At 37.8% G+C, this 24,489-nt stretch overlaps 1 protein-coding gene across 9 annotated transcripts in view; it reads left to right on the top strand.

Annotated features, from left to right (window-relative positions):
- Window positions 1-6,648: 6,648 nt before the first annotated feature.
- Window positions 6,649-24,489, top strand: part of EPS8 (EGFR pathway substrate 8, signaling adaptor) — a 171,334-nt gene continuing 153,493 nt past the window's right edge. Inside the window, exon 1 of one of the 9 annotated variants that reach the window (XM_044775173.2) lies at window positions 6,649-7,340. The gene's annotated coding sequence lies outside the window, so the exon portion shown is untranslated. Of the gene's footprint in view, window positions 7,341-7,414; window positions 7,496-24,489 lie in introns of those variants that run through there. The other 8 variants (XM_070495099.1, XM_044775176.2, XM_070495101.1 and 5 more) reach the window with 8 other exon arrangements.

The raw sequence follows: 24,489 nt of genomic DNA, 5'->3' as shown, positions 1-24,489 counted from the left end.
TTTGACACATCATAGTCACCCAAGTCCACAGTTTACCTTGGTGTTGTACATTCTGTGGGTTTGGACCAATGTATAATGACATGTATCCATCATTATGTTATCATACAGAGTATTTTCACTGCCCTAGAAATCCTCTGTGCCCCACCTATTCATTCCTCTGCCCCCACCCATGGCAATCACTAATATTTTTACTGTCTCCATAGTTTTGGCTTTTCCATAACATCATATAGTTGGAATCATACAGTATGTAGCCTTCCAGATTGGCTTCCTTCACTTAGTAATATGCATGTAAGGTTCCTCCATGTCTTCTCATGACTTTCATTCCTTTTTAGCCTTGAATAATATTCCATTGTCTGGATGTACTGCAGCTTATTTATCCACTCACCTACTGCAGGATATCTTGGTTGCTCCCAAGTTTTGGCAATTATGAATAAAACTGCTATAAACATCCATGTGCAGGTTTTTGTGTGGACACAAGCATTCCACTCCTTTGGATAAATATCAAGGAGCATGATTGCTGGATTGTATGGTAATATGTTTAGCTTTGTAAGAAATTGTCTTCCAACATGGCTGTACCATTTTGCTTCCCCATCAGCAATGTATGAGAGTTTCTGTTGCTCTGCATCCTCACCAGCATTTAGAGTTGTCAGTGTTCCAGATTTTGGACATTTTTGTAGGTGTGTAGTGGTTTCTCATTGTTGTTTTAATTTGCATTTCCCTGATGATATATGACATGAAGCATCTTTTCAAATGTTTATTTGCCATTTGTATATCTTCTTTGGCGATGTATCTATTAAGGTCTTTGGCTTATTTTTAATCAAATTGTTTGTTTTCTTATTGTTGAGTTTTATGAGTTCTTTGTATATGTTGGATAACAGTCCTTTATCAGATGTCTTTTGCAAATATTTCCTCCCAGTCTGTGGCTTGTTTTCTTATTCTCTTCACATTGTCTTTCACATATCAGAAGTTCTTAATTTTTTTTTTTCCTGAGGAGCTAACTTCCTGAGCTAACACCCTGAGCTAACATCTGTGCCAGTCTTCCTCTATTTTTTAGTGTGTGGGCCACCAACACAGCATGGCTGCTAACAGAGCCCAGGTCCACACCCAGGAACTGAACATGGGATGCCAAAGTGGAGCAAGCTGAACTTAACCAGTAGGCCACCATGGCTGGCCCAAAATTTATTAATTTTAATCAAATACAGGTTGTCAATGATTTCTTCCATAGATCCTGCCTTTGCCACTGTATCTAAAAAGTCATCACCACACCCAATGTCACCTAGGTTTTCTCCCATGTTATCTTTTAGGAGTTTTATAGTTTTGTATCTTACATTTAAGTCTGTGATCTGTTTTTAGTTAATCTTTAGGAAGGGTGTAAGGTCCATATCTAGACTCATTTGTGTCACATTTGGATGTCCATTTGTTCTAGCCATTTGTTAAAAAGACTTTCTTTGCTCCATTGTATTGCCTTTGCTCTTTTGTCAAAGTTCTATATTTACGTTGGTCTATATTTGACTATATTAACGTGGGTCTATTTCTGGGCTCTTCATTCTGTTCCATTGATCTGTCTGTTCTTTTGCCAGTACCATACTGTCTTCATTACTGTAGCTTTATAGAAGGTCTTGAGGTTAGGTAGTATCACTTCTCCAACTTTGTTCTTCTCTTTCAATATTGTGCTGGCTGTTCTTGGTCTTTTGTGTCTCCACAGAAACTTTAGAATCGGTTTGTCAATATGCACAAAGTAACTTTCTGGGATTTTTATTTGGATTGCATTGAATCTGTAGATCAATTTGGGAAGAACTGACATCTTGACAATACTGAATCTTCCTATCCACAAACATGGAAGACCTTTCCATTTATTTAGCTCTTCTATGATTTTGTTAATCAGTTTTGTAGTTTTCCTCATATAGATCTTCTACATATTTTGTTAGATTTATATGTAAATATTTCATTTCTTTGTGTGCTAATGTAAATGGCATTGTGTTTTTAATTGCAAATGCCACTTTTCATTGCTAGTATGTAGGAAAACAATTGACTTATGTTTATTAAGCATATAATCTGCAACCTTGCTATAGTTATTTAATAGTTCCAGGAGTTTTTTTGTCAGTTCTTTTGGGTCTGCTATATAGACAATCATGTCATCTGTGAACAAAGTCAGTTTTATTTCTGCTTTCCCAATCTGTGTACTTTTAATTTTCTTTTCCTGTCTGATTGCATTACCTACCTCTTTCAGTATGATGTTGAAAAGGAATAGTGAGAAGGAATATCCTTGACTTGTACTTGATCTTAGTGGGAAAGCTTTGAGTTTCTTACCATTATGTATAATGTCTGCTGTAGGTGTTTTGTAGATATTCTTGATCAAGTTTAGGAACCTCCCCTCTATTCCTAGTTTACTGAGAGTTTTTTATCATGATTAGGTTTCAGATTTTGTCAAATGCTTTTTATGCATCTACTGATGTGATCATGTTCTTTTTCTTTGATGAAGATTTGTTGATGAAACCTGTTGATGTGTTAGATTACATTAATTGACTTCCAAATATTGAGACAGGTTTGCATACGTGGGTTAAATCCCACTTGGTCATGGTGGATAATTCTTTTTCTATATTGTTGGATTCAATTTGCTAATATTTTATTGAAGATTCTTCTATCTATGTTCACAAGAGACATTGGTCTGTAGTTTTCTTATAATGTTTTTAAAACTTTCTTTTCTTGTAATGTCTTTGCTTGGTTTTGGCATTAGGGTCATTCTGGCCTCATAAAATGAGTTAGGATCTATTGCCTCTGCTTCTATCTTCTGAGAGACATTATAGAGAATCGGTATAATTTCTTCCTTAAATGTTTGGTAGAATTCACCAGTGAACCCAGCTGGGCTTGAGGTTTTCTGTTTTAGAAAGCTATAAAGTATTGATTCAATTTCTTTAATACATAGACCTATTCAACTTGTCTATTTCTTCTTGTGTGAGCTTTGGCAAATTGTGTCTTTCAAGAAATTGGTTCATTTCCTCTAGGTTATCAAATTTGTGGACATGGTGTTCTTTACAGTATTCCTTTATTACTCATTTAATGTCCATAGGATCTGTAGTGATGTCCCCCTTTCATTTCTGATAGTAGTAATCTGTGTCCTCTCTCTCTCTTTTTTTTTTTGTAGTTAGCTTGGCTAGAGGTATTGATTTTATTGATCTTTTCAAAGAACCAGCTTTTGGTTTCATTGATTTTCTCTATTGTTTTCTTTTTTTCAATTTCATTGATTTCTGTTCTAATTCTTTTTATTTCTTTTCTTCTGCTTACTCTGGATTTAGTTTGCTCTTCTTTTTCTATTTTCCAAAGGTGGAAACTTAGATTACTGTTTTAGATCTTTCTTCTTTTCTAATATATGCATTCAACACTATAAATTTCCCCCTGAGTACTGCTTTTACAAATTTTGATAAGTTATATTTTCATTTTCATTTAATTCAAAATATATTTAAATTTCTTTTGAGATTTCTTCTTTGACCCATGTGTTATTAAGACCCATGTGTTATTTGACTCAGGTGTGTTGCTAAATCTTCACATATTTTTGGATTTCTAATTATCTTTCTATAATTGATTTCTAGTTTAATCTCATTGTGGTCTGAGAGCAGACATTGTATGATTTCTATTCTTTTAAGTTTGTTAGGGTGTGTTTTATGACCAGAAAATGGTCTATCTTGGTGACTGTTCCATGTGAACTTGAGAAGAATGAGTGTTCTGCTATTGTTGGATGAAGTAGCCTATAGATGCCAATTATATCTAGTTGATAGATGGTGTTATTGAGTTCAACTATGTCCTTATTGATTTTCTATCTGCTGGACTTGTACATTTCTGATAGAGAGCTGTTGCCATTTATTTTTGATTAATAAAGATTCTTATAGGTGAAGTAGAGGTTACACTTGGAAAATTTCTTTTTTAATAATATTTTCTTCTCTTCATTTTTCAAAATTTCACACATCTAATTATATGGCATATAATAAAATAAAGCATGTTCACATTAAGTCTTAACAAAAGTGAATTTGTTAAACACAATGGATGTAAAGAACCATAATAAACAAGAAATATAAGTACCCTTTACAAGGTAAGAAGCAAGCGCAAGCACTTCCTAAAGTGAGAGCAAATATAATAATCCTAGAAATTGCCTTGTTTTTTCAACAATGCTAAGTAATAATGATGGTGATAGCCAAAATGAAATTACTTGTCTATCAAGATATGCTTAGAATACTTAGATTATATTGTAAAAATAATAATATCCTAAACTACAGTATACATTTTCTGGATTTATCCACAGATACATATTGCACTATGTGGCTTTAAGACTGCTTCCAAAGCTATACACAACACTCCCTAAATGATATTCATACATGAGTTTGGGGGATTGGAGTAGAGAGGGATGTTTGAAGAATACATTTGACTCTTTGTAGTTTAGATATAGCTCTTAGTCTTCAGATTACATTCAGCTATAATAATTTCTTCACATTTTCTGTATCTAGCTTTTACACCCAGCTGTAGATTATCTGTTTCTCATGTTTTGCTACTTCAGTCCACATTTGGGGGACTTCATTCACTCCATGTATTCATTCTGTCCTACATCATTTTCGTCCCACATACCAATGTTAACAAGTGAGACTTTCAAAATGAAAATCTTGTAAATGGTGGTACTACAAACAGGTACATCTGACATAGATTTTCAGCAAGTGTATAAAACAGATTATAACAGTGGTTCTAAGCACTTAGAAAAGGTAATGGAGATCACTGATACCAGAATGGGTTAATTTGAAAACAGATCCTGTTTAATTAGCTTAGTGCTTTCTTTTTTTAAATAGTTACTTGGACTGGCAGATTTTGGGATGCTAGAGACAGTGAATTTTAATTTCAGTGAAGCATCTAGAAAACGTTTCATGAAATCCTTGTTGTTTACAGTATGGTTGCATGAACTAAAGTGCTTGATCTCCAAAAGTGTTGGTTCATAAATTATTGTTATCTTTGAGACCATTTTTGGTGGAAGGCCGCAAGGCTCTTTTCTAAGCCTGTTTTATGTAACTGTTTTTTATTAGACTTAAGTGGAAACAAAGAAGGCACGCTCATTAAATTTACATGTTATGAGTTAAAAGTGACTACTAATAATATTTTTAAATCTTAAATTATGTCCTAAAACAAACAAGATAAAATTTAATAAGGATTAAAGGCAAAAATTAGGTTTAAACATATAGAATTATAGGAGTATAGACTATGTAAAGTGGAAAATATGGTTTAATTGTAGGCCATGTGAAATAGACTTGGATGCTTTATTCAATGCTAGGTAATATGTTTGCTAAAAGAAAAACCTAATACATGTTTGGGATGCCTTATTGTCAGCCTTTGATCAAAGGGGCTGCTGAACACCTGGTGACTTAGTTCTCTGCCCACTGTATTTGGATGTTGTGTTCTTTTCTGAGTGCACAATTTAAGGAGGAAAATGAAAAGTCAAAGCGTTCAAAGCAGCATAAGGAGTGTGGTTATGAGTGCTCACCACTCCATTTGAAGAACAGTGAAAGGATATGGAGATTTTGAGCAGGAGAAAAATACTAGAAGGTCTTCTGGTAGTTACATAATACTTTGGTTCAAATATTTCAAGGCTTGCAATGTCTATAACGAATGAGATCAATATTGTATGGTCTAGGAGCAGGACCAGTACTAGTGGTGTAAGTTAAGGGAAGTTGAGTTGATGTTCACAAATCAGATGATACAGACTCAGAGTTAAGCTGACTTGGATTTTAATTCTGGCATCAGCATGGGCTTTGGCAAAGGGAACAAAACTTCTGAGTTTCACTTTCCTGCTAAATAGGTGTAATAAGGCGTATCTTATTTCAAGGATTAGAAAAAATATATAAAAGTTGCTTAGTTCCTGGCATAGGTAAATATCCAATAAATCGTGATTGTATATAATATCGATAAAACAAGAGACTTCCAACATTGGAAGAGGTTAAGGGGATGGTGGTGTGGTGAAAATATTGGAGAGGATTCCTGCTTAAGATAGAGGACTGGATTTAAGATCTATTCCAACTTTTAGCATAACGGTGTTAATTTCCACCTTGTTCTGAAATCTCAGTTTCCCCTGGCTGCTCTTTTTCCTTGCTTCACAAAGCAAGCGGCTCCGATCTATTTTAACCAAGTTTCTCTATAGTCTCTCGTTGACTTCTAGGAGTCAAGTGACTTTTAAGAATTCAGAATGGGTTTGGGGGCATAATTATGGCAAATAAAGCGTTTTAAGACTAAGAACATACAATGCTCACAGATGGACGGGCTTCTCATGTAGGGGCTCCGTGATCTCCTCAGGGAGGAGGCGAAAGTTATGAGGGTTGGTTAAGTTACGAGAGGTATTAAGTGAAGAAGCCTGCACTCTTTCAAACCACATGAGGCTCTTGGCAACAGCTACATGAAAAATGGGGTCCAAGGCGGGCGTGCGAAGCGGGTCTCGGCTTGCTAGCTGGAGCTAAGGACCCGCAGTTTGGAGACCCCGGGACCGAATGGAAGCCCTCGGGTGCCAACAGTTTACGGCATAAATTGAGACAAAAAAGAGGAAAGCAAAAGGGGTGAAAATAGGTGGGAGGGCCCGAGAGAGAAGACGGAGGCTGGCCGGTCCTTGGGTACAGCAGCCTTAGTGTTGTCAGAATAGCGGCCACGAGCTGTGCACCGGCACGCGGGGCGCTGGAACTGAGCGCTCCCTCCGCCCCGGGCATCAACCCTCGCCCAGGGGCGAACTCTCCGCAAGCTCGAGCCCCTTCTCGCGTCTCCTAGCTGCTAGTCGGTCCTGCTAGGGCACTTCTGGAAACCCGTCGTTGGCTGGGAACCTTGGTCCGACTTTGATCTCAGCCGGGATAACAGGGAGCGCGCCCCGCCTCCTCTCCTCCGGGCCTCTCCCGCCCAGCCCACCCCGCCGGCGGGCTGGCCTCCAGCGCTGGGGTCGACCAGTTACTCCGCGCCTCGGCTGCCGGCAAGACCCGGAGAGCGGAGTCGGCTCCCGGCCGCGCGGCGCGCGCTCGCTCGCTCGCTCCTCGCAGGGGTCCTGGGCATGCGCGGCGCGCGGCTGGCGCTGGCGGGGAGCGGGCGAGCGGGCGGGCAGCTCCAGACTTCAGAGGCGGCGGCGGGCGAGGCGGGCTCGCCCGGCGCGGGGCCGGCGCTCTGCTCGCCCGGGACATCGCTGCTTTCCAGCTCCGCGCAGACGGCGGCTGGGCGCCTCGCGGACGATCGGAGGGCGCGGTCCAGGTCGGGGGCTTTTTCCTCCCGCCGCCTGCCTAGTCTGGGCTCGAGGCGCCTCCGGGGAAAGCCGCGGCCCCGAGGGCGGATCCGAGGTAAGAGCCCCTCGGCGAAAGGCGCCCGCCGGGGTCCGGCGCCTGGAACTCGCCCTCGCTTGGAAAATCCGCCTTTGTGTGCTGGGATGGAGCCGTGCCAGGCGCCGCGGCTGCTTTCATCACTTTGACTGCTTTCAACTGGTGTTGGGAGCCAGGTGTGCGAGGGCGCTGCCGCCGGAGCGCGTCCGGGCGCCGCGTCCTGGTGCTCTGCGGCCGCTGCTGACCCCCGGCCGCCCCGCGCCCGCCCCCGGGCCCCGGGAGGGCTGGGCACAGAAGATCCACAGTGTCCCCGGAACATTTCCTGGTAACCTGAGCTGCCGCAGATACACCTGCGCCTGTCTGGTTCGTGGGGCGGCTGCAGAACGAGTATTCTCGTTTGTGTTAGACTTGGGGCTTCGCGAGCCACTCTCCCCACCCCTAAATGGGGGGCTCTTTTCAAACTGACACTTTGGGACAAAGTCCCGCCAACATATACCCCCTCGAATTGAGATAGCTCATTGTTTTTGAATAGTTGTCAATCATAATTCCTGTTGACTTTGCTTTCTTAGCTTCCTCCACTTTATTCTCACCCTTTTACCTCTGGGAAGACGGTCCTTCTGGTATCCTTGTCGGTTAACGCCTTTTGAGTGGATTTCTCCGCCTCTGTAGACCCTGCTCGCTCCTCCTGTGCTCACTGTTTTTGCTTTCCTTTCAAGGACTACCTGGATGCAGAATCTTTGCACGGATTGTTCTCTTCCTTTGCATTGTTTCTCAAATCCTTCTTTCCCCCTAGTATCCCCAGAACTGCTGGAATCTTTGTGGGTAAGACGCTGTAGTATTAGGATCCGAAATTCACAGACATCTAGAGCGGTAGAGCATTAGGAATTGGAATCCTCCTTTACAAAGTATATTTCAAGGAAATGTATTACTGCTTTTCTTTAAAAGGTTTCAGTTCTTGACTCAGATACTAACGGGAGCAGCTAATGTCTTAAGAGTTCAGATAAAACTTGGTTTCAGGTGCATGTGAATAGTTTGATCTTGGCTTTGTTCTTTTTGAGAGAGAGGAGAATTAGGATTCCCGGAAGCCTTCTTTATATGTATGTACATATAACAACAAAGTAACTGTGTTGTGTATTGCTTCTAATTTATTTCCATTGGAAGGATACCATTCTTCTACAGCGGCTTGGGTTTGGAAAGTGTGCGCTAGTAATTTAGATCATGTGGTCACTGAAATTCGAGTCAGTGTCGTCCTTTCTCACCCAGTATAGGTTTTCTATTTGGATTTGGAGGTTTCTGGACATATTGCTATAGTTCTTAAGTTGCTGGTATGGAAAATTTTTGGTCATAGGTTCACACTTTTATTTGCAATTTGAAATAAAATGCACTTCATAGACTTGCCACGAAAAGTGTAAAGTAGGATGTATCACAAATGTGATAACATTTTATAGAATGCCTTTAGTACTGAATTCGTAGATTAAGACTTAAAAATTCCACAACTTATTAACTTCATAGCAGAAACAAAAGAAAAGGAAAGAGAACTTGCTTTTAATTCCACTATGCTGAGATAAACACTGTGCACAATGTTTGGTACATACTCTTGTAATCTTTTTTCCTCCCACTTTCTAAAGCCATTGAATAAGATTATATTGTAATTTTCAGCCTTTTATTAATAGTGGGGGCATACTTTAAGTTGTGTTTCGGGTGATGTATTCTCGTTTGTTCCCTACCAAGAATCTAGTGTCTCCTTTTGAACACTTTGCTTCTTTCTAATCTAATGTAAAGATTTCATTTTGTGTTTATTTTTAGCTTTTCCTGCTTTCAATTTTGTATGTATGCTGACACTTTTCAGATATCGGTGTTTTTCTTTTTTTATGCTATGTTGTAGGCTTGCCACTCTTTGCTTTCACTGTTTTTATTTGATACATTTCAAATTCTAGTCCTCTCCATTTCTTACACTACAGTACGCACATTTTCGCCCACTACTTTTTACTCTTCTTCTCCTGACTCTCCTGTTTTCTTCATTTATCTATTTTAATTCTGCAGCAGCTCACTTGAGCCGTGGTTTGTGTAAGAGAACGTAATATGCAGAATAAAAGATGATAGTTTTTCTTAAGTTCTCTCTTTAGATGCTTGAGGTTTTCTTGGATGAATATTTTAGCACCGATTTGATTTATGTAAAATTTACGTGAGCTTTTCTGAGTTGTGTCAAACATAGTTGGTCGTTATTTGGATCATTACAAAACAATATAAGTTAATGATAGGTTGCAAACTTTCAGACATTTGCAGTGGTATGTAAGGGGAAAAAGTGGAATTTTGGTTAAAGTTCTCCAGTTATAGTACATCCCTGCTGGGAATTACTGCATGAAATTGTTTGCAGCTGTTAGTGATTGAAAATATTTTCTTAAGAAAAATTCTGTAACAGAATAGTTGCAAACATTTTAAGTTGAATATATGCAGGGGTAGTGTGAAGTTCGTCAGTGCTTCCCTACTATCTCTTCGGTGTTTTCTAGATACATTCTTAAATGGGATTTACAAAAAATATAGTTTATTTTTTACATCAGTTTTAGATTTACAGAAAAAGTGTAAAGATAGTTCGTTGACTTCTCATATACTCCCATACCCAGTTTCCCCTCTTATTAACATCTTATTTTGGTTATTTGTTACAATTAATGAAGCAGTATTGGTACATTATTATTAACTGCAGTTCATACTTTATTTAGATTTCTGAAGTTTTATCTAATGTCCTTTTTCTGTTTCAGGATCCTACTATCTAGAACACCACATTACACTTAGTTGTCATGACTTCTTAGGCTCCTCTTGGCTGTGATGATTTGTCAGACTTTCCTTGTTTTTGATCACTTCACAGTTTTGAGGAGTACTGGTCAGGTATTCTGTAGAATGCTCCTCTGTTGGAATTAGTCTAATGTTTTTCTCATGATCAGAGTGGGGTCTCGAGTTTTTGGGAGGAAGGTCACAGAGGTAAAGTAGGATTTTTATCACATCATATAAAGGGTACGTCCTATCAGCTTGATTTATCACTTGGTGGGGATCTTGATCACCTGGCTGAGGTAGTGCTTGTTAGGTTTCTGCACTGAAAAGTTACTCTTTTCTTTCTTTCCGTGCTGTACCCTTAGAAGAGTGTCACGGTGCACAGCCCATGCTTACCGAGTGGGGACTTATGCTCCTCCTCCTTGGGGGCGGAGTATCTATATAAATTATTTGGAATTCTTTTCACGGCAGATTTGTCTCTTCTCCCATTTATTTATTTACTCAGTCGTTTACTTGTATTGGTCTGGATTCATGGGTATACGTTTTATACTTTGAGTTATAATCCAACACTATTTTGTTGCTCAAATTGTTTCAGCTTTGGCCATTGGAAGCTCTTTCATTTGGCTCCTGTGTCCCTTTGACATATCTCCAACAATGTGAGTTTTTAAAAAAAATCACTTCCTTACTTTCTAGCATTAAAAGATACTCCAGGCTCATCTTGTATGTTTCCATTTCCTGCCCCAGTCCTTGGATCAACCAGAAAGAATGCAGTTAGTTTTCTTTGGAAGTGGTATTAGAAGCCAAGATCTGCGTGCTAGATGTTCTTGTTGCTACTGGGGTGTCGTTGCTTCTAGGCCCTCTCATCTAACAGAGCAGGAAGTATGTGTGTGTATACAAACTCATGGGTACTTATACACTTGTACACCTGTATACACTTAGCTATATCTATTTCTCTATGTAACCATGTGTACCTGTATTAAGCTAAATATGAGTTCATATGGGTGTCTCTTACTCAACCTAATCCATTACCTGCTATAATCATTCTGGCCTCTTCCCCTTGCTTATCTGTAAACTCATTCCAACAGTGAGAAGGAACCTGGCTTCTGCCATCGTCCATCCCTTTACTTAGTTGTTCAGTTCCATTATATATGTATAGTAGTATTGAAGTTGTTAACCTGTACTCTCTTTACAGAGAGTGGGAAACAACTTTATCAACTAGAATACAGTGCTTATGTGCAGTTCCTTTTGTTTTTAGTCTTGCAGATTCCACTTCTTTTCCTCCTATCCTCTTTAGTGAGGTTGTTGCACACTATAATACAGTTAGATCCTTTTGTCACAATCTGCATTCCATCCTGGGATCCCCTGACCTTCTAAATGATTTTTTAAAAATTTGCATACATTAAGGTTCACTCTTTGTCCTCTGAAGTTCTATGGCCTTTGACAAATGTGTACTTTCATGTATCCATCATTACTGTATCAAAGTATACAGAATAATTTCAACACATTAGGAATCCTCTGTGCTTCACCTAGCACTCCTTTAACCTGGCAACCACTGATTTTTTAATTTTCTCTATAGTTTTGCCTTTTCCGGACATCATGTAATTGGAATCATGTAACCTTGTCAGAGGTGCTTCTTTCGCTTAGGATTATGCATTTAAAGTTCATTAGTGTCTTGTGTTTTTTTTAATCACTTAATAATATTGTATTGTATGATCTATCAGAGTTTGTGTATCTGTTCATCAATGGAGGATGTCTTGGTTGCTTCTAGTTTTTGGCAGCTATGAATAAAGCTGCTATAAATATTCATGGGCAAGTTTTTCTGTAGACAAGTTTTCAAATCATTTGTCTAAATACATAGGAACGTTATTACTGGATCGTATGGTAAGATTCTGGTTAGCTTTATAAGATAGTGCCAAACTGTTTTCCAGAATGGCTGTATCATTTTGCATTCCCACCAGCAATGAATGCAAGCTCCTGCTGCTCCTCATCCTTGTCAGCCTTTGATATTGTCAGTGTTTTGGATTTTATCCATTTTAATAGGTGTATAGTAATATCTCGTTTTAATTTGCCATTCACTAATGACATTTGATGTTAAGCATCTTTTCATATGCTATTTTCCATCTGTGTATTTTCTATGGTAAGATATTTGTTCTGAACTCTTACCCATTTTTTAATAGGCTTGTCTGTTTTCTTATTGTTGAGTTTTATGAGTCTTTATATCTCTTTTGGTACAAGCACTTTGTCACATATGTGTTTTGCCAATATTCTCTTCCAGTCTGGCTTGTCTTTTTCTTCTCTTAACAGTGTCTTCTCAGCAAATGTTTTTAATTTTAATAAAGGCCAACTTAACAATTTTATGGCTAGGCTTTTGGTATCATGTTAAAAATGCATTACTAAACTCAAGGCTTCCTAGATTTTATCTTGATTTTTTTTCCCCTAGAAATTTTATAGTTTTTCATTTTACATTTGGGTCTATGATCCATTTTGAGTAATTTTTTTGAAAGGTGTGAGGTGCATGTCTAGCTTTACTTTTTTCCCTATGGACTTCCAGTTGTAACAGTACCAAGTAAATGTGATTTTTCAGTCAAGTAGATTATGAATTAGGTTTAGTATTGAAAGGAAAGTGTTTTTATTTGATTTTTTTACAAGTTCTGCAAAATTGCTCAAAATAAACAGTTGAGAAATGACTTGGAAACTAAAATGTAATATCCAATAGACTGTGTGCTGAGATTGGTTCCTGGACATGGTACATAATTTATTTCTCTCTTCCTCACTAACTCAGAGATTCTTCTTTGTGCAAAATGGAATTGTTAATACAGAATAATATCTGTGAGTTCTTTTAGATCTAACCATAGGAAATAATTAATAAGGTTTTATTTTTCACAAAGAGTCTGAAATAAAGGATTTTCAGGGTGTATGCTGAGAAGAGGCAGGCGATGTATGCACTATCTAGAAACTTGAGACTTCCTCACTATCTAGTGTTGAATCTTATCACATGCCATTCCTCTTGCCACACGTGGGCTTTTTCAAGCACCTTTCTTTTGGTAAACACTTTGTGTCATTGACATTGGGGGCAAGAGTATTTATGTTGTTATACTGCAGTTAGAACCAATAGAACCAATGCTCAAGAAGCCTCTGGAGAGATCTGACATGATAAAACTAGAACCTTTGGTGTGGCAGATATCCATATTCTCTCTTTTAACTCTTACAAGAGCTCTTTAAGGCAGGTGTCCTTATTTCCATGCTACAGGTAGGAGTTGGGCTCAGAAACAGAAAGTGACTTGTCCTATGGTCCACATGAGGAGAAAGGGACAGAATTGGAATGGGAACCTTGTACTTTCTGACTCCAAAATCCATGTTCTTTACACTTGGCTATGCTGAATCTTATGAAAAAAAAATGCAAGGGTAGTGTCAAGGCATCCTTGATTTTATCCTTTCTTTCACACTGTACCCTACTTAAATGACTACTGAGCTAAGTGAGAATGGCTCAAAAGATTGTGTTTTTGAGATCCATGGAGATTCTTTTAACTTTTTTTTCTGTTGACTGATCTACATCCTACTGACCCAGAGGTATTAGGTGTTGGAACATGTTTACAAAGAATGAAGTTCCTTTAAAGAGAGGAAATTGTGGGGGATTAGGAAAAATAAAACAAGTCATGGTGACATTAGCTAGTTGTTTATCCTTTTCCCCCGCTGAATTATAAGTTTCTTGAGGGCAGAGAACTGAGTCTCAATTATCTTTCAGCACAGCTCATCACGTATGATGCACACTCATTAAATGTGTTGAATGAAGTTAGCACTTCCTATCATACATTTGATAGAAGTATGTTTAGAAGGGAATGAGTTTTTCCTCACAGGGGAATTTGAGCATTATTACATTTCATTTATTCATTCATTCATATTTATTGAGCATTTGTTGAGTATCTGTTCTGTGCCAGACACTGGGAACACAAAGATGAATCTCTGACGGGATCTCTGCCTTTTGTCATTAGGGAACCCAGAGAATGGAGGCAGCCAGGTAATCATTTCAGTCGAGTGTGGAAACTAAAGGGAGCATGTGTTAAACAGACAAGCAATGGACTTTGAAATCAGAGAGACCTTATCTGCTGTAGTTTTCTTATCTAAGAAGTGGAAATGGTAATAGTACTTACTTGACACAGTTGTTGGGGGGTAGGTTAAGTGAAACAATATGTATATAAGTATTTATATCCCAATACATGGAAGAGAGAGACTCACTGTGGCTGAGGGAGTCAGGAAAGTCTTTACTGGGGGATGTGACATTTGACTTTTATAGGATGAAGTTTTGAGGCCAAGAATAAGAGTACGAGGTAGGACTCTAGGACATTCCAGGCAGAAAAATGAAGACATTTAACATGTGCAGAATGGATAGGTATGATGGGAGTTGGGAAATTCTGCACATTCTGACATCCAGAGCCTGCATGGTTATTAGAAAGAACTGAATAACCAGTTATGTTTCATTTTTGTAAGTAACAATAGAGCATTCATTACATTGTAGTAGGAGAGAATAAAGAATTTTATTTTTAAGAATTGTATGAATCTCCTTTTCTAATCATATGACTTTCTAAGTATAGTCCCTTATGTAGTAGATAAATTCCTGGGTTCTCTTTCAGTCCTGTGATACTCAAATGATTTTATTAAGAAGGAGGACTTGTGTGTTTTTGGGTGAAATCAAGAGGTCCTGTCTGAAACCATTCTTATATTTAGTAGCATAGCAACATAAGAATGTAATATCCTACAAAGGTGCAATCTAGTCCTCTTTGAGCCAATCCAGAATTCTAAGAACCATGAACAGTTTCTGAATAGAACCTGAAACATAATACTTAGGAATGTGCTAAAATAATTTGTTAAGTGAATGAATCGGGCTTGATAAGAGGTCAGAGTTCTACAGTTGAAAAATTATGTGTTTAACATAAGGGGAGAAGAAAAAAGGAAAGAAAAAATAGAAATGAAGATCAATAGAAGGAAAAGAGGTTTATGTTTAAAGAAAGAGGAAAACATAATTTTAAAGTCTTTTATTGAAGGCTATTGATATGAATTTCATTTTATTTGGAAAATCTTCTATTAGCACCATAAGAATGTTACATCTGTATCACCATTAGAATATTATTCCTTGTTCTAGAAATACATGTATATTATTGACATATGTATTAGTTTAATGCAACTATAGAATATTTCCAGTGTCTGAAATACATTTGTGATCATTAAACACTCTTTTAAAATTCTGATTCTAATATTAATGTTTTATAATATTATAATTGTGTCTAATATTTTTCATTAGAAAATAAAATATTTAAAAAAGTGTTGTGGCAAGACAAATCCGTAGAGAAAAGTATGCATGAAATTTGTCACTTTTGAAAAGACATTGAATACAATTTGTTTAATTTTCTACAATAATTTTGACATTTGAAGTTAATAACTTTAGACATGAACATACGATGGTTTTCAGTATGTTGACTTTTATATTTGAAGAAAGATATACCTGTGATGATAGAGGGGGAAGATACATTGAACTTTCATATATGGAAGCAAATGGAACATGATTTTAGCTATGTAGATTATTTTTCCCCATATAAGCTTGCTTATCTTCTTATGTGTGTGTCACTAATCTCCCTTTTCTCTTTTCAGTGTGTTTTCAAAACTTTATTTTATGATCAACTGTATATTGCTATTTAAAAGTGTTACTCTCTAATCTAGAAATATTGATTTAGAAACCATATCTTTAGGTCAAATTGTCTTTATTATTTTAGTGTGCTTATCTACATTATCAGAACTTCTGATGTAAAGTCTGTTTATTTTGAATACCACACACTAGAGTTATATTTTTTTTACATCTCAGGATCCTTTTAGTCAAGAGAGAACGTTGATTTTGTTAGTAGTTCTTTATTTAGCTTTTTTGTGGGGCCTTGTGAGATTCTGAATAATTTAAAAGTAATGGAATTCTTTCTGTGATAAACATCTAGTCATTGGGCCAAATCTTGTAGCATTATTCACGTGATACTCGTGCATGTAAAGGTGTGGAATTAATATGTATGCCTGAAGAATGTTTATCAAAGAGGGTGTTTTTATTATTGAGGAAAATAGCCCTCTAAAGATTTTAATGTGCATGAATTCACAGATTTCCTTGAAGTCTTATCTCTTCCATTTTTAAATGAATAATGTGTGATACTCAAGCCTGAACAAAATGTATAAAGAATAATATAAAATAGTTATAACTTCATTTAAATTTAGGAATAATCAGTTGTATATTTTTTGTCTATTAGTATATTTGCTATCTCTGTAGAATTACAGAGTAAATTGTTTAAAATATCATCTTTTCTTTTTATGTTGTTTTAATTTTTGATGTTTCTTATCCATATTGAAACAAAAAGTTTTAGCACCATTTACTGTAACATCCATGCCCTTTGCCGTATTTCACAGTTTTCTACTTTAAGACTTGCTACTTGCCGTGGTCTCATGAAGAAAACAGCCTTACAAAAATGTTGAAGCAGGTAAATGACCATGTGGGTTTTCCCTCGACACCCCTTCTCCATCCTGCTTCCCTCCTCCCATCTTTATGCCATCTTCTAGCCCCAGTGTCTGACGGCTTGTTTCAGTCCTCAGATGACTTTAGTTGAAAAATGTATCTTTCATAACTTTGCTATCTTTCCAGTTACTGTTCTGACTCTTTCTCACTGCCTGGTGAGATCTCAGTCACGGAGAGTGAAATCTGAATAAAAGAGACATTCATGGTGGTCATGATGGTGAAGGTTAAGTTTAGGCTGCCAGAGAGTTTGAAACAAGGGAGTGATTGAAACCCTCATCACCTTATTCTACTTTGGGTCGTAAGTAAATCATTTTGGAAGTAGTGAAGTCTCATTATGAAGATAATGAAATCTTGTCCAGAGTAAATACATAAACAGTGACTAGCTTTAACTGGAATGCATTTTAACACCATTCAGCTTTTGTACTAACTAGAAAAGATCCACCATGGTTTTCTTTGTATATTAGAATATATATTACGGACTATTTTTTACATTTTGTTAGCCACTTAACACTGTAGGGAATTTTAGAATTTGAATTCAAATATATGTCAAGTGAAGTCATATAGTGTAAAAAATAATTTTATATAGAATACTCTATGGTCTTCTAGAGGGTCTTCAAACAGGAATAAAAGTCTCTTCATTTTACCTCCAAAGCCTCTTCCCCTTATCCTGTATCTCTTTCCTATAGTAATTTTCATTTTCTCTCTCCACCAGGCAGTTAATGGAATATTCGAGGTGTGATTTATTTTGTGAGCTATCGCTGTACTATAGAATGGAAGACCTGAGAATAGGGGATAATTTAACCCAGTGGCTACCAATTATGTTTTGTGTTATATTTGTGGTTTTCAGAGGCATTTATATGATCCACCTGAAAGATTCCAAACTAATGGATAAAGTGGTAAAATGATTGGGAAAACTAGTGGTAGTACAATCTGATAGAAATAGTTTGGCAGTAACAAAAGTAGAAACGCTAAAATTTCTCAAGAAACTGTAAACCATTTTTATCACCACTGTGCTTGCTATTTATGAGCTACATATGGGAAAGTTTGATTATGTATACTGTAAAGAACAATGCATTATTTGATAGAAGTGTATATTAAATATTTATTTGATAAATAAGCACAAAACAAAAGGCTTTGGATTCCGAACATGGAAATTCCTATTCTTGCGAGATTTAACAGCCAGATCTTTCTAGCTAACATTGACTTTATTAGGCTAATGTGGATATGAATTGGACTTTTTAGATATTAGGTATAAGCAATGCTTGCTGTCCGTGGAGGCTGGTGTACTTCCATGTTCCTGAGAGAGCAGATGTGAATTTGGGGGGAAGCTTTTCAGATGAGGTAGCTGGTCCAAGCCTGCTGGGTTTTTCTCTCTTCCAAAGGAGTATAGGAGTCTGTAGATTTTTGCAAGGGGTTGATTTGAGAATATGGCTTGATTTTTAAGGCAAAAGCAACTAATTCAGCTAAGAATGTATGTTTTTTTCCTGAAAGAACTTGTGAAAGCTTATAGCTGGGGTCATTTCAGCTTCTTATCCCCCCTCTCTAATTACTAAGTTTTTATTACTGCTGTCAACTATAGCAATCACTGGGAAGGATAATACTGGGGTAAAATTTCTTTTAAAAGAAAAATTGTAGAAGAGGACTAGGTACACAATTGAATATTATATTGAATATCATAAAGTCCATATTGAATCGTCATTTGTATGTGAGGGTGAGTTTTGTTTGTTGAAGTGGTGACAGGTCTTGTTTGATGCATTTCAGCTTCCTCCAGTGATCCTTCTTGTGATGTGTGTGTGTGAGAGAGTTATGCAAGATTAGGGATTTGGCTAAACCATTAGCAGGCCCATTAGCTTAATTCAACCCAATCTAATTTCTTGATCTAACAGCCCTGGATGTGCACAGCTTTATTTAATAGAAAATAATTTTGTTTCATTTAGTGAAATTTATCTGTCAATAAAAAAAATTAAATAAATGCCTATTAAGTTCTAGACATATTACTAAAAATGAAGATACTGTGATTAACAAGGCAGACAAGGTTGCTGTCCTTACTGAGTGCACAATGTCAGAAACCCAGATTAAAAGAAACATAAGATTCTAGATAAATGGTCAAAAATGTAGAAAATAAAGAATAACCCTTCTGGCCTCACTCTTCCTTTGTTCCTCCTTCCTTTCCTCCCTCTTTTCTTCCTTCTCTTCAATTTCTAAGGGAGTGAAGATATTCACATTTTGTATTATATTTTTCTATGTGTACTACTATTATGGATTTATAAAATAAGTCCATTTCCAAATTATATATGATTTTATAATAATTCCACAAGGAATATTTGTTATTTATGAGCATCTTTGGGAAAAATAATAATATACCAGTACTCCCTTTGAAAGATTTTCAACTATTAAGGTCAATTTAAGATCAGATCAGACAAATACGGTTTGTGTTATTTTTATAGACACTTTATTTTTTTGTTGGAATGAAGAAGCCCTTATTCATAAAATGAAGTCATGCTGAAGACTTCAGGCTGGTTGTAAAGTGTTAATCTTTAGAGATGGGGAAATATCTCTTATCCTGAATTTGGAATATGGGTGACTTTAAGACTGCCATATGAAGCAACATTGCCTTTGCGTTTTACTTACAAGAAAGAAGAACGTGGACTCCTCCTCCTTTAGTGGAACCAAGCGCTTTCTAACATACCTCTCAAATTGCACACCACTGAAATGACCCACAATGTGTTTGGCTCATGTGTTTCTAGTTAACTGCTATGAATGAAAGATTCATAACGATCTATTTCAAAAAACTTCTTTATTTGCATTGCAAAGAGCTTGTTTGGTAACAGGATCAAGAATTATCTTTAAATTGTAAGTCAGCATGTATGGGTTGGGCCATGATTGGCACTGAACTTTAAAACAAAAAATTCTGTGCACAAAGAAGCTTCTGAATAAATGTTTATGAAGCCATTGATTCCTATGTTGACTGGAGAAGGATAAGAGTGTCCGAGTTTTCCCACATTCTTAGTCATCTGGGCCAAATATTTTTGTAGCTATTATAGAAAGCCCTGCTAAATCTTCCCTTATCTTGCCTCTTAGGCAGTGTTTAGCAGGATCACAGGGAGGAGGAAGTCATACAAACTTGCCAGACAGATGATTGGAGTCCCCGTGGCAACCTTGTGACCTAATTTTCCAGGCTGTGTCTACCTAACTGGAGAGTTATAGCTGTATTCTGTTAGCTTCAATCACACTAGGCTTGTATACAAACGGGGGAATTGGGTAGAGGAGGAGGGAGTGGTAGATATATAAATCTATTTCTGCGATTTTGCCAAATCCATTACATAGAAGCACTTTTGTTCAAAAAGAAAACTTAATTCATTATTTAGTCATTTTGGCTATTTCTTCGTATATGGGTCTGAAACAAATCATTACTAGAGGTTCTTATTTTTTTAAAAAAATTGATGGCATACTAAAAGTTACTTTTGAAGATTTTTTTTTTAAAGGTAGTATGTAAATGTATTGGTAAGAGATAGTGGAATTATTTGCATGGTTTTTTTCTGCGGTAAATTAGTTTGTGCATTTCTGGTAGCCGTTTTGCCACCATTCAAATAAGATGAGGCTGTTTTTCTCTCATTAAGCAAGTATTTATGAAGACATGTAGTTGATTATGTTTATTAAAGTCACATAAGATTTCCAGCCTTTGTTATAAATTGTTACTGCAGAAATGAGAATTTTAGTTACCAATATGAATCAGCTTTGTTTGGTTATACACTAACTTCTTACTGCCGTCTTGCCTCTGTATATGCTAGCTAGACGTACTGACATGGAAAGAACGTCTTTCTTCTTCTCATGGTATCTGTATAGTTCATGTCATATGCTATGTTGCAATGTGTTGTACCGAGATTATTTGCTGGAATGATAAAACTGATACAGACTTAAGTCAGCTAGACCTAACTTAAATCACACTATTTTTAAAAAATAAGTATTCATACTTGGAATACTTATTTGTTTCTACCACGTCATATCTCTCTTTCCACTCCCACCTTTTCTTATTTCTCTCCAGCAGCTCTTGAGGGGGCTTGTAAACTCAGTTCTAAAATATTCTGGGCATCTCTCTTTAACAGGTAATTGGTCCCATGCATATCTTTAATACCAGACTGAATCAAGATGCCTCATTCATTTTCCTTCTTCCTCTGAGGATGACTGAAGTGCTTTGGCCTCATGATTGCCTGCTAATTTTCAACTTGACTTAACCAAAATGAAGTCAGATAATCAATAATAATCAAAATTAATAAGATTGGAATATAATTTTAATAATTTAGGCCTCTGTCTCTTATAAAATGTATTACGGAGTCTAAACGTTAGTCTCCTCTCTCTTATACGTATGTGTGTATGTCAGAGTGTTTATGTAGTAAGCTCTTGACGTTCACGTGCCTCTTGATGTGGTATTACGTATTCACCTGTAAGCTCCTAGAGGACTTGGATGGTGTTGTTTTCACTATTGAATTTTTAGCACTTGGAGTTTCTAGTTAGGAAGAAGGACATGGCTACTCCTTTCTGAAAAATTGGCCTTGAAAACCCTATGAATAGCATTGTCTGATAGAGTTCCGGAAGATGAGAGGATGTCACAAAAAGACTGGGCAGGGTTCAACTCTGCTGTACATAGGGTCCTAGGTGTTGGAATCTGCTTGATGGCACTAACAAGAGTTTCTAGTATTTTATAGATTGGCTGTTTGCTGAATTAGTGTATGTTTGTAATGATCACTGTTTTTTTTTTTTTTTGAGGAAGACTGGCCCTGAGCTAACATCCGTGCCCATCTTCCTCTGCTTTATATGTGGGACGCCTACCACAACATGGCTTGCCAAGCGGTGCCAGGTCTGCACCCGTGATCCGAACTGGCAAACCCTGGGCTGCTGAAAGGGAATGTGTGAACTTAACCACTGTGCCACCGCTCAGCCCCTGATCACTGTTTTTTTTTTTTTTAAGAATGTTCCCTTGCTTTGGCTCCCATGATGCTATTCTTTGCTGGCTTCCATTCTGCCTTTCCTTTGTTATTCATCTGCACTTAGGTGAGTTTAGTGGTATCTGAAAGTTGTTCCAGAGTGATAATCTTCTCAAGGAACTTCTAGCACCATCTGTTGGTGCAGGGAGAGCCACTGCTTTCTTTTTTGGCCTCAGTTCATGGTTTTGTTTATAATCGGAACGCTCACAAGTTGAGAAGTTTCTGAATTTTCCAGAATTCTTTTCTCAGTCCTTATCTCATTTCATGTTTCATTATCTCCCAAGGTGACTTCAGTCACTCATATTGTTTCAATTAGAACATTGATGCTCAATTCTTTATGTCTAGCTGATGCTGTTCTTCCGAGCTCTAACCCTTTACTTCTGAGTGGACCTGAATCTTGCACAGGCCCCTGAGACTGCACATGTCCCCGAATATATTTGTTGCCTTTTTCCCACTGCGCCCCCCCCCCCCCCCCGCCCTTTTCTCCTTTTCTTTTGCTATTCCTCTGGACCCACTGTTACCCGAATGATAACACCAGGGATCTGTGAATCTTTCTGGACCCTTTTCTCTCCCTTACCCACTGCTCTGTCCCATCTTTTGTGATCAGTCACCAAATCCTGTTGATTCTTATTACAAAATGCTGACAGAGCACTCCCCTCTTCCCTGTCCTCACTGCTAGTCACGTTACTACTTTGCTTAAAATTCTTCAGTGGTTCCTCCTATGTTCATTATAAAGTCCAGTTCTTCCTTCTAGTGGCACACAGCAAAGGCTCTCGTGACACAGCCCCTGCTGTGTCATTTCAGTCCTCGTTCTTTGACTCTTGTACCCCACAAATGGCATAATAATTGCAATTCCCTGAATGTACTTAGCTTTACTCTTCCATGACTTTGCACATGCTGTTCCCTCTGCCTGGAGTTTCCTCTCTGTCAGCCTCATCATCTTATCTATATTATTTTACGTTTGGCTTAAAGATCACTTTCCCAGAAAAAAAATAGTCCCTTCTTTGTGTGTAAGTGGTGCCTGGTACCTTATACTTACTTAAAACTAGTAATTATATTGCATTATCTGGTTTTTTAAATTGTTTTACTCTCTAACCAGTCTGATCACTTTCTTTTTGTTTGTTTTTTTTTAAAGATTGGCACCTGAGCTAACAACTGTTGCCAATGTTTTTTTTCCCCCCTGCTTTTTTTCCTACCCACCCCCAGTACACAGTTGTATATTCTGGTTGTGAGTCCTTCTAGTTGTGATGTGTGGGACACCACCTCACTGTGACCTGATGAGTGGTGCCATGTCCGAGCCCAGGATCCGAACTGGTGAAACCCTTGGCTGCCAAAGCAGAGTGCATGAACTTAACCACTCAGCCACGGGGCTGGCCCCCTGATCACTTTCAAGTAGAGAATGTGTCTGAATAATCTTTGTCTTTCTTGTGCCTTCGCACAATGCTGGGTGCACAGTATGCACTCAGTTTTTGTTTTTGTACATATTCAATGAATACATGCTTAAAATGCTTTTTGGTGTTCTTGAGATTCCATTCCCTGCTCTACATATAAACAAAGTATAATAGAAAAACTGAGCAGGATTCATTTATTTACTATTTGACCATTTTACCTACTCTATTTCCTAGAGCCGTCTGGAGGCGGAATTCTAAGGTAGACACAGTTTGTCTACAGTATCATTCTATTTCCCTGTCTCTTGTCATTCTTCCATATTTTGTACCATAGATGCCTCAAGGTTGTCCTCCAGCTGCCTGAGACATGTCATGGGCTCATGGGTGGGCTTCCTGATATCGTTGGTAAAGCTATTAGTAGGATCCGTGTCCCTTTGGTACATTCCATTCTGAGCCCTGGCTGCTGTTTTCCCAGTGCTCACTGCTGTGTCCCATTCCCCCCCACTCCCCCGGCTGTCATGCAATTCCTGTCTCAGTATTCTGGATGGGGTGAGAAAGAAGTGGGTCTTTTTGGCAGGATCCCGCACACTGGGGAAGCTGGGCACTCACACACTCTCACTTTCCCCTGTGGGAGAAATCATGGCCGAGAAGGTCTCTGTTGCCACTGAGCTGTGCCACCTTGGGGAAGGGATGACGCAGGTATTGGAAACCTCTTTGTTGTATGCAGTCTTGGATATTTTTTGCTCCAATAGTGTGCTGGGACCTCTTCGCTGGACTCCCAGACTTCCACGAGGGCCTACTGTCCATGGGTGATTGTTAGAATCAGTGTTTTTTTTGAGGGAGGAATGATTGAAAACTCTTCTCTCGCCATGATGATCATGTCACTCGTCTGCAGCCCAAGTGGGTACTCACCACCGATGCTGCTCAGGTTGTGGCCCGTAATCATTTCTACGTGGTTATTTTATGGTTAAACATTTTTAATATCAAGTAGCATAATGTGTTACAGTACTCTTAAAGTGTATTGGAGTGTGAAACATAATTTTTCCCCTTCATTAAATGGATTTAGTCTGCAATGATTTGGGTTCTTTTGCCTTGCATAGCTGCTATAAAAAATATATAGTATATGATTTGTGTATATATTTATTTTTCTCTTTGTTTCTTCCCAACCTGTTAGCTGTCCCTTCACGTTATTGTTTATATACCTCTCAGAACCTCATTATCACCTCTTGTTTTCTTTCTTCCTCTTTACTCTGGGATTGGAAAAAAAACTAAGCAAGTTTATTCTAAAATTTTAATACAGAGATTTTGAATAAAGACTTAAGTATTGTACCTGTGACTTGAGTAGCTGGACTATCATTTATATCATTTTAATAATTTTTTTATGCCTCCCTCACTCCATGATTTAGTCCTAGCCATGGAGGGCCACCTTATTACCATCTGTATCCCCAGTGCCTAGCACTGTATCTACTTAAAAAAAAATAGCT

This window comes from Equus asinus, chromosome 22 (assembly GCF_041296235.1).
Source record: "Equus asinus isolate D_3611 breed Donkey chromosome 22, EquAss-T2T_v2, whole genome shotgun sequence".
Classification (NCBI taxonomy): Eukaryota; Metazoa; Chordata; class Mammalia; order Perissodactyla; family Equidae; genus Equus; species Equus asinus.
This window is presented reverse-complemented; position numbering and strand designations above follow the sequence as displayed.